Below are 7285 nucleotides of genomic sequence, written 5' to 3' on the forward strand. Positions count from 1 at the left end.
TAATATGTTTCTTTTGTCTAGCAGCTTTTAATACTCTGTTCTTTTGCTGGATATCTGGGATTTTGATTATTATATGTTTGGGTGTAGTTTTATTTTGGTTATGACTAGTTGCTGTTCTATATGCCTCATTTATGTGTAAATCAGATTCTGTTTCCATGCTTGGGAAGTTTTCTGCTATTATTTCTGCAAATATTCTTTTTATGTCATTTGTATTGCCTCTTGCTATTGCATTGACTCCTGTTAGTCGTACATTATTCCTCTTTGCCTCATCTTGCAGCTGTTGAATTGATGTTTCCTGGTTCCTTGTTGATTTTAAGTGATCCTTTCTTTCACAATCAGTAGCTGTCATGCTGTCTTCAAGATCTGAAATTCTATCTTTGACTTCATTCAAGTGGTTTCACTAGCTTTCAATACAAGTTTTGATTTCCTCTGTGTCTCTTTGAATCTGTTTCATGTATTCTAGTTCATTCCCATATTGTTCATTTAACATATCCATAATCACCTATGTTCATCTCTTTTTTATATGTTTCTTCTTTAGATGTGCTGAGCAATTCTTTCATTATTATTTATCATTTCATTTTTTGCCTAAGCAGTTATTTCTGATCTGATCTCTTGTATGGCCTGATGGAGTTGTTTCTTTACTTCCATTGCAATCATTTCAGCAATTTCAGGTGTGTGTTTACCAAGTGTATCTCCTATGTTGATGTCTCCTGGAGTTGTTCTGAGTAGGGTGGAGTTCTGAGATTCTGTTTTCTACTTTTGTCTTGTCATGTTTGATACCAGATGCAGAAAGCGCTGTCTCTTTCTTCCCTGGCAGCTCAGCAAAGACCACTAGTGTCCCTTGTTTTCCTTGTGGTCAGGCTTGCCGCTCAGTGTCTGCTGAGATGCACTGCTTAGTCTGGGGTTTTCTGACAGATGGTGAAGTGTATCTAGTTCTCCCAGGTCTCAGATTCAGACTGTGATGTCAGCTGATGTCAGTCCGTCTGATCCAGCATCCCCTCGCAGTTCAGGGCACGTGTATGACCTGAACCGGGTTGCACTGGTGGCGCAATCCTGGACCAGTGGACCTGCGATCCCAGGCAGTTCAGGGTACAGGCAAACCCAAACACAAACTGCAGGGTCAACAGTTTTGAATCACCTGATTCTTTGTCTCCAGGCACTTCAGGATGTGCACAGGAGCTAGACATAAGCCACACAGACAGCGATCACAGACTGCCTGTTTCTATGACCTCCAGGAGGTCGGGGCGCAAGTAAGGCCCAAACCCTCACCGCGGTGTCAGCACCTCATGGACCACCTACTCCGGTATCTCACTGGGATCTGGGCACTCGCAGAGAGGGCCCACACGTGAACCCCAGTGAGAGCAGTTCGCGGGCCTTCTGAGTAAGGATCTCCTATCTGCACAGGGTGCATGGAGAGTGGAGACTCAGACTGTAATGGCCACCCTGATTTTTTTCTTGAAAGAGTCATGGAGACACTATTCCATTTCTCTCTCCTTTTTAAGCATGGGGGTTATATGGAGAATCTTGGGGAAAAAAATCATTAGAATTTTAGGATGTAGGCTACCCAATGTGGAAATGGATTTAGAATCTGTGAAATGATAGATTTTTGTCCCTCCATTGTGTATGGAAGTTAAAGGGTCATCTCTTCAGACTTAAGTTTTAATAACTATGTTCTTTTTTTTTTTTTCTTTTTAAGAAGAGGCTGCCAGCCTTGTTCTCAGCTCTTACGCCTTTTTAAAATATGAATATCGGCCATTACTCACCAACCCTATGGCCTGCATCCCAGATATGTTTCACATGGTATGACCTCAAATTTACTGATATTCAGTACTTCTCAAAGCTTAGTTTGGGAAAATGATATTTATAGAGAACTGCCTGAAGCTTATCCCTTCATGTAGACACTCTAAATTCTAATTTGGATTTGCTGAAGTCATCTGTGAATTGTGTTTTGCATATTATTCTTTCTCTTGACTTTCTTTGGCTTTACCTAAGGGCAAGCCAACTTCTCCAGTTCCTTATTTTTATCCTTTTTTATTATAAACTGGTGAAAGTTACTTTACGATGTTTTCTATGAGTTTGTGCTGAATTCACTGAATGAAAGGTGGAAGACTTGTTTGTCAAATGTTCATAGTGGGGGCTGGGGATGTAGCTCAGCAGCACAGCACCTGCCTGGCAAGCGCAAGATTGTGAGTTCGATTCCCGGTACCGGGGGGTAGAAGCGCAGCACACTGAAACAAATGAACAAAAAACATACTTTCACTTGGGGCTGGGGATTTAGCTCAGCGGCACAGTGCCTGCCTGGCAAGCACAAGGTCGTGAGTTCGGTTCCCGGTACCAGAAAAAAAACAACAACAAAAAAAAGCAAAACAAATGTTCGTAGTAGAATAGACTGTAGAAATCTATAAACATACACTTTCACAAAGATAAGTGTTATCAAATGGCTTACCTGTCAGTTCACCTCTGAATATTAAGTAACCCAGTAGTATAAAACTCTCAAAACTTTGCTGCTAGTGCATTACAAATAAATGCTGTGGTTTTATGTAAATCAATGTTGTCAAGTTAGAGGAGGGGCTATGGATAATATTTTATTGTTATCTTGTATTTGCCTCACAGATTAGCTATTAATTGATCCTAAAACTAGAACTTCTTTTTCTGCAATGGAAATTAAATGACTAGCTTGCCCTTTCCTTGTTTAATGCCTTTTGTACTTCACCTATAGAGTCATAGAATGATGAAAATAAAGGTCATTTATAAATTCATATCTATTCTAAGAAAAGGTTTTAGGAAAACATGTAGTAGAAAAAAATAGAACTACAACGAAATATTTTGCTTGAGTCAAATGGGCAGTTTTGATTAGCATTAAATATCTTTCTTGCTTACCATTAAAGGCCAAAATAAATACAAACTAAGATGATCTAGCCTTTCGTTGTGGTGCATACTTGTAATCCCAGCACTCAGAAGGCTGAGGCAGGAGGATTGCTGTGAGTTCAAGGCCAGCCTGAACTACATAGTGATGCCCTGTCTCAAAAGGACAAAAAAAAAAAAGAAAAAGATCTATACGTTAGTCATCACCATTACGGTTTTGCAGGACTTTCAGAATTTGGTAAAGTTGTTCTTAAATATGTTTGACTCAGTTATGTACATCTGATGTCTTTGAAAGCTGGGAGAAGTTATTGGAAGCTGATCGCATACTTGGAGATGGTCATCTCCTATAGTTATCAGCTGCTCCTGGATCATTTATGATGAAATCAGGATTTTCCTTAACTGTAGTCTAGTGGATGCCATATGGGTGAGTTGTGCAGTGGGACATGGTAGGGGTGGACCAGATAGATGGTCTCATCCTGCTGGGCTGTGGTAGGCCAGTGCAGGCAGACGAGGATCTGGTCAGAAGGCCTGCAGAGCACATGCTGCTGGCTGTAAGGTGGAAGAATAGCTCTGAGAGAGAACAGCAGTGTAGGTCTACATGTCACATGTGATTTTGCACTATCTCTGCAGTATGCCTCCTACAGAAACTCACATGGTATATCTGCTTGGAGGCTCCTTGATTGACTGAAGTTTCATTGATTGAGAACTGCTCTCATAATTACAGTTAATAACATCTATTGATCATTGTTCGGTACCATTCCAAATGCCTTAGTTAAAAATCCTCATAGCAAACTAGTTTTCTCAGCAGTGCTGCATAATAGGTGTAGGAACAGCAGTGTCCAGGAACTACTTTGTCCACCCACCGGCTTAGCTCAGCCAGCAGGCCTAGGCCTGGGCATTTGACTCCAGGGCTTGGAATATTCACATCCGAGCTCTGGTTCTTGATGCTCGCAAGATGATAGAGAGATTCTAAGACTTTCTCTGGGGAGAATTTCCTATCTGTTATTAACCATAATGTGGTGGTTTATTTGCAGTCATGAATTGCAGGCATGCAGACTTTTAATTAATATAGAAAATATGGTTTAATGAAAAATGTTTTCAATGCCGTGGAGTGAATGACTGATTTAATTTGATAACTTTCTATTAAATTGCAAGGGAAGTATAGCTTTAAAGAAATTACTATTACATTGATTTCCCTTATAAGTAACAACAGAATAATTAAATAAATATTGATGTTTTATACTGAGAATTACTATAAAGATTCAATGTTAATTAATATTTATAGTGAGGATTGAATTTAGGACTTTTGCACTTGGCTACAGCCTCAGCCTTATTTTCATTTTGAGGCAGAGTCTCACCGATTTGCTGAATTTTCCAGGGCTGGCTCAGATTTGCAATGTGTCTGTCTCAGCCTCCGATAGTTCTGGGATTACAGGAATGGACTGTCATGTCTGGCTTCCATAGGTATTTTATACAACCTAACTAAAAACTGGAGTGTTCTAGGATAAAAGTTGTACTCACAGCTTTGTATATGAACTTGGTGACCTTTGTGGTTCTTTCTGGTTCTAACATTGCATGACCATCAGTGTAAGGTTTCCATTCTGCTAAGATAATCTCCAAACGCTTTACAGCGGGGTCAGGTCTGTGGTGTGTGAGTCTTTCTAGAGAAGCACTGTGCTCCTCAAGTGTCTGCACAGGCACCCAGGTGGCATTGTGACTCTGCTCCCCATGGCAGAGCAGCAACCAGTTGGCCACTGAGTATGATGACAGGTCCTGCCATCCCCAGTTGTCCCTGCAGCTGGAGGAAGGATGCTATGCCTGCCGTGGCTTTCTCCGCCATCAGAGCACCTGCCATTCTAACCCTGCGGGGTGTGACTTGAGATGCTTGTTGGTTCATACTCCTTGTGACACTTGCTAACATCATGTTCCTAAATATACCTCCATAATACAATGATGCGTTTTCCTTCATTTAGGAGACTTTAAAATAAACCTGAAGTCAGGAACATAGATTTTTGAGATCCTTGGGTGATTTTTCCATTTAAAGGAAAACTTTTGAAGTATACAGCTCATTTTAGCAAATTCTGTTTCTTTTCAATACAGCTCTGGGATAATGAAAACAGTCCCTCGGTCCTTTCTGGCACATAAACATTTCCAGTTCCCTTCGGAGTATCATGCATGATTGCTGCTCAATAATTGTTGAACAAAACTCTTTTCATAGCCAGTGGAAGTTACTGGTGGATACAGCTGGGCTCTAGGGCTGCACTGTTTGCAGCAGAAGAGGATCGGCTTGGCCACTTAATTACCTGCCCATGAAATGCACTCACAATGCCTAGCACAGAGTTGCTGGTTAATGCTTATTGGTTGATAATGACTGCTAATTTCTTCTGCTTTCTTTTTTTTTTTTGGTTTTTCTCCGGTACCGGGAACCGAACTCACGACCTTGCGCTTGCCAGGCAGGCGCTTTTGCCGCTGAGCTAAATCCCCAGCCCCTCTTCTGCTTTCTTGAAACACATAAAAATGCCTATTTTTGGAACCATTTACTCTTGGGACTTTAAAACTAGCAACTGAGAGAAATATTTGATCCCATTTAAACTTCCTAACCATTTCAAGAATGAATTGCTTGAGTACAGTGACACTTGTTTACATCCACTCAAATTGTAGATGGTTATTATTTGTTTACCTGCAGGTGTTTTACTCTGCTGGTGTCTAGACACTGTCTAGCAGACAGCCACATGGACGCCCCAGTGAGCATGTAGGTATCACAGTTCCTGCACATTGACAATGTACTCAAACTCAGCATCTTAGCAGAAGCTTCACTGCGGGTTTTGCCAAAACCCAGATTACTATACCTATTTTTAACCTTTATACATACATTAAGCAAACTAGAGTCCTTGCAAAACATAATCATCACAAAGAGTGAAATGAAACAGAAAAACACAACGCAATGAAGAGTTTGATGAATTATTATCAGAAAGAGACCTCGTGCTTACTGCTCAGCTTAAGAAAGAGAACTTTGCTAGAATCTCTCCCTGTGTTCATTACAATAAAAACTATACCCCACCAGAATGATCTGCCATTGTGACTTCTAGCATAGCTGATATGTTTTACAATTACTGCTTTCTGGCAACTTCTATGACTTTGTCCTTCAAAGGTTAATTCTTAAACACTGTTGTTGAGCTTTCCCTGTTTTACTTTTCCTTTCTGTCCTTTCTTCTTACAGTTTGGCTATTTGAGCTGCAGAGTCTCTCACAGTCTCTGTTTTTAGGTGGCATCCTCCTCTGCAGGCCTCAGTGTTCATCTGGCCCCTCTACGTTTTGCGCATTGTGAAGACCACACTTGGTGTGAAGTGGTGGAGCTCTCTGTTTTATGATTCCAGCAGGTGTTGATAACCAGTTCCTCGGTTTGCTAGTTCATTATGTGATGCAAACTGGTAATCTGTCATGGCTTTCATACTACCAGGTTTTTTCATTTAATGCCTGGAATTAAAAAGATATGCTTCTGCCTTTCATACTGTTTTGCAGGATGAATGCATTGTTTTTTCACTTTATGTAATGACTGTGGGGATTATAAACTGGCTACCAGAATTGGTAAAGGCACTTATTTTAAAGTATCTTTACAAACTGTGGGATTATAATATGTTTGAATGGTTTCAGTATATTATTATTCTCACCCTTATTGAAGCTGTAATTATTGCATTTTAGGCCAGTGAGACTGTTGTTGAAGTTTTTTTGTTGGTTCTTTGGTTTTTGACCTGATCTCAGTGGTCTCTGATCACTTTCTCACTATCTGCTATGGTAAGAATTCCAGTGTTGTCAACTTGTCTGTGGATTCCCACCCATGAATATGGTATTTATGGAAGAATCTCTGATTTGTTTTAGTGGAAGATGTCTTATAAGACCACTGTCTTAGTGCTGGAGATACTATTTGTTATTGTTGCTGGGAATTTTTAGTAGACAGAACACTGCACGTTGAAAGAGCTGAGTACTGACTATAAATGTCTTAAGAGTTTCCACTGACCCTCTCCAAACAAACTAGATCTAAGTGATTTTTTTTTTTTTTTTTTTTTACTTAACTTCTTCTGTATTGCATCAAAGTAAGATCCATACCACATAAGCTTTTTCTCTAAGATATCCCATATGGTAAACAGACTCTAATGTGACCCATAATGGCTCCATATTCTGTTTTTCATCTTAGGATTCCTTTTTTATCCTCTCTGAGAGTTGCTTCTAATGAAAGAACATAGCAATGATGATGGAGTGTCACTGTGTGATTATGACAGAAGATGACTTTTTAGGACAGTAACTTTAGAGACTCTCTTGCTGGCTTAAATAAGTGCCCATTAGGGCCAGGATTCCATATTATTTTTAGAACGTTTAGGTCTTTTCTAGAAGCTGAGGTGGTCTCTGGCCAACAGCCAACC

General features: G+C 40.1%; 1 protein-coding gene across 1 annotated transcript in view; it reads left to right on the forward strand.

Annotated features, from left to right (window-relative positions):
- Positions 1–7285, forward strand: part of Khdrbs2 (KH domain containing, RNA binding, signal transduction associated 2) — a 457500-nt gene that overhangs the window by 88388 nt on the left and 361827 nt on the right. The gene's annotated exons all lie outside the window — the stretch shown is intronic.

The sequence above is a fragment of the Chinchilla lanigera genome, unplaced genomic scaffold (genome assembly GCF_000276665.1).
Source record: "Chinchilla lanigera isolate Chin_1 unplaced genomic scaffold, ChiLan1.0 scaffold00101, whole genome shotgun sequence".
NCBI lineage: Eukaryota > Metazoa > Chordata > Mammalia > Rodentia > Chinchillidae > Chinchilla > Chinchilla lanigera.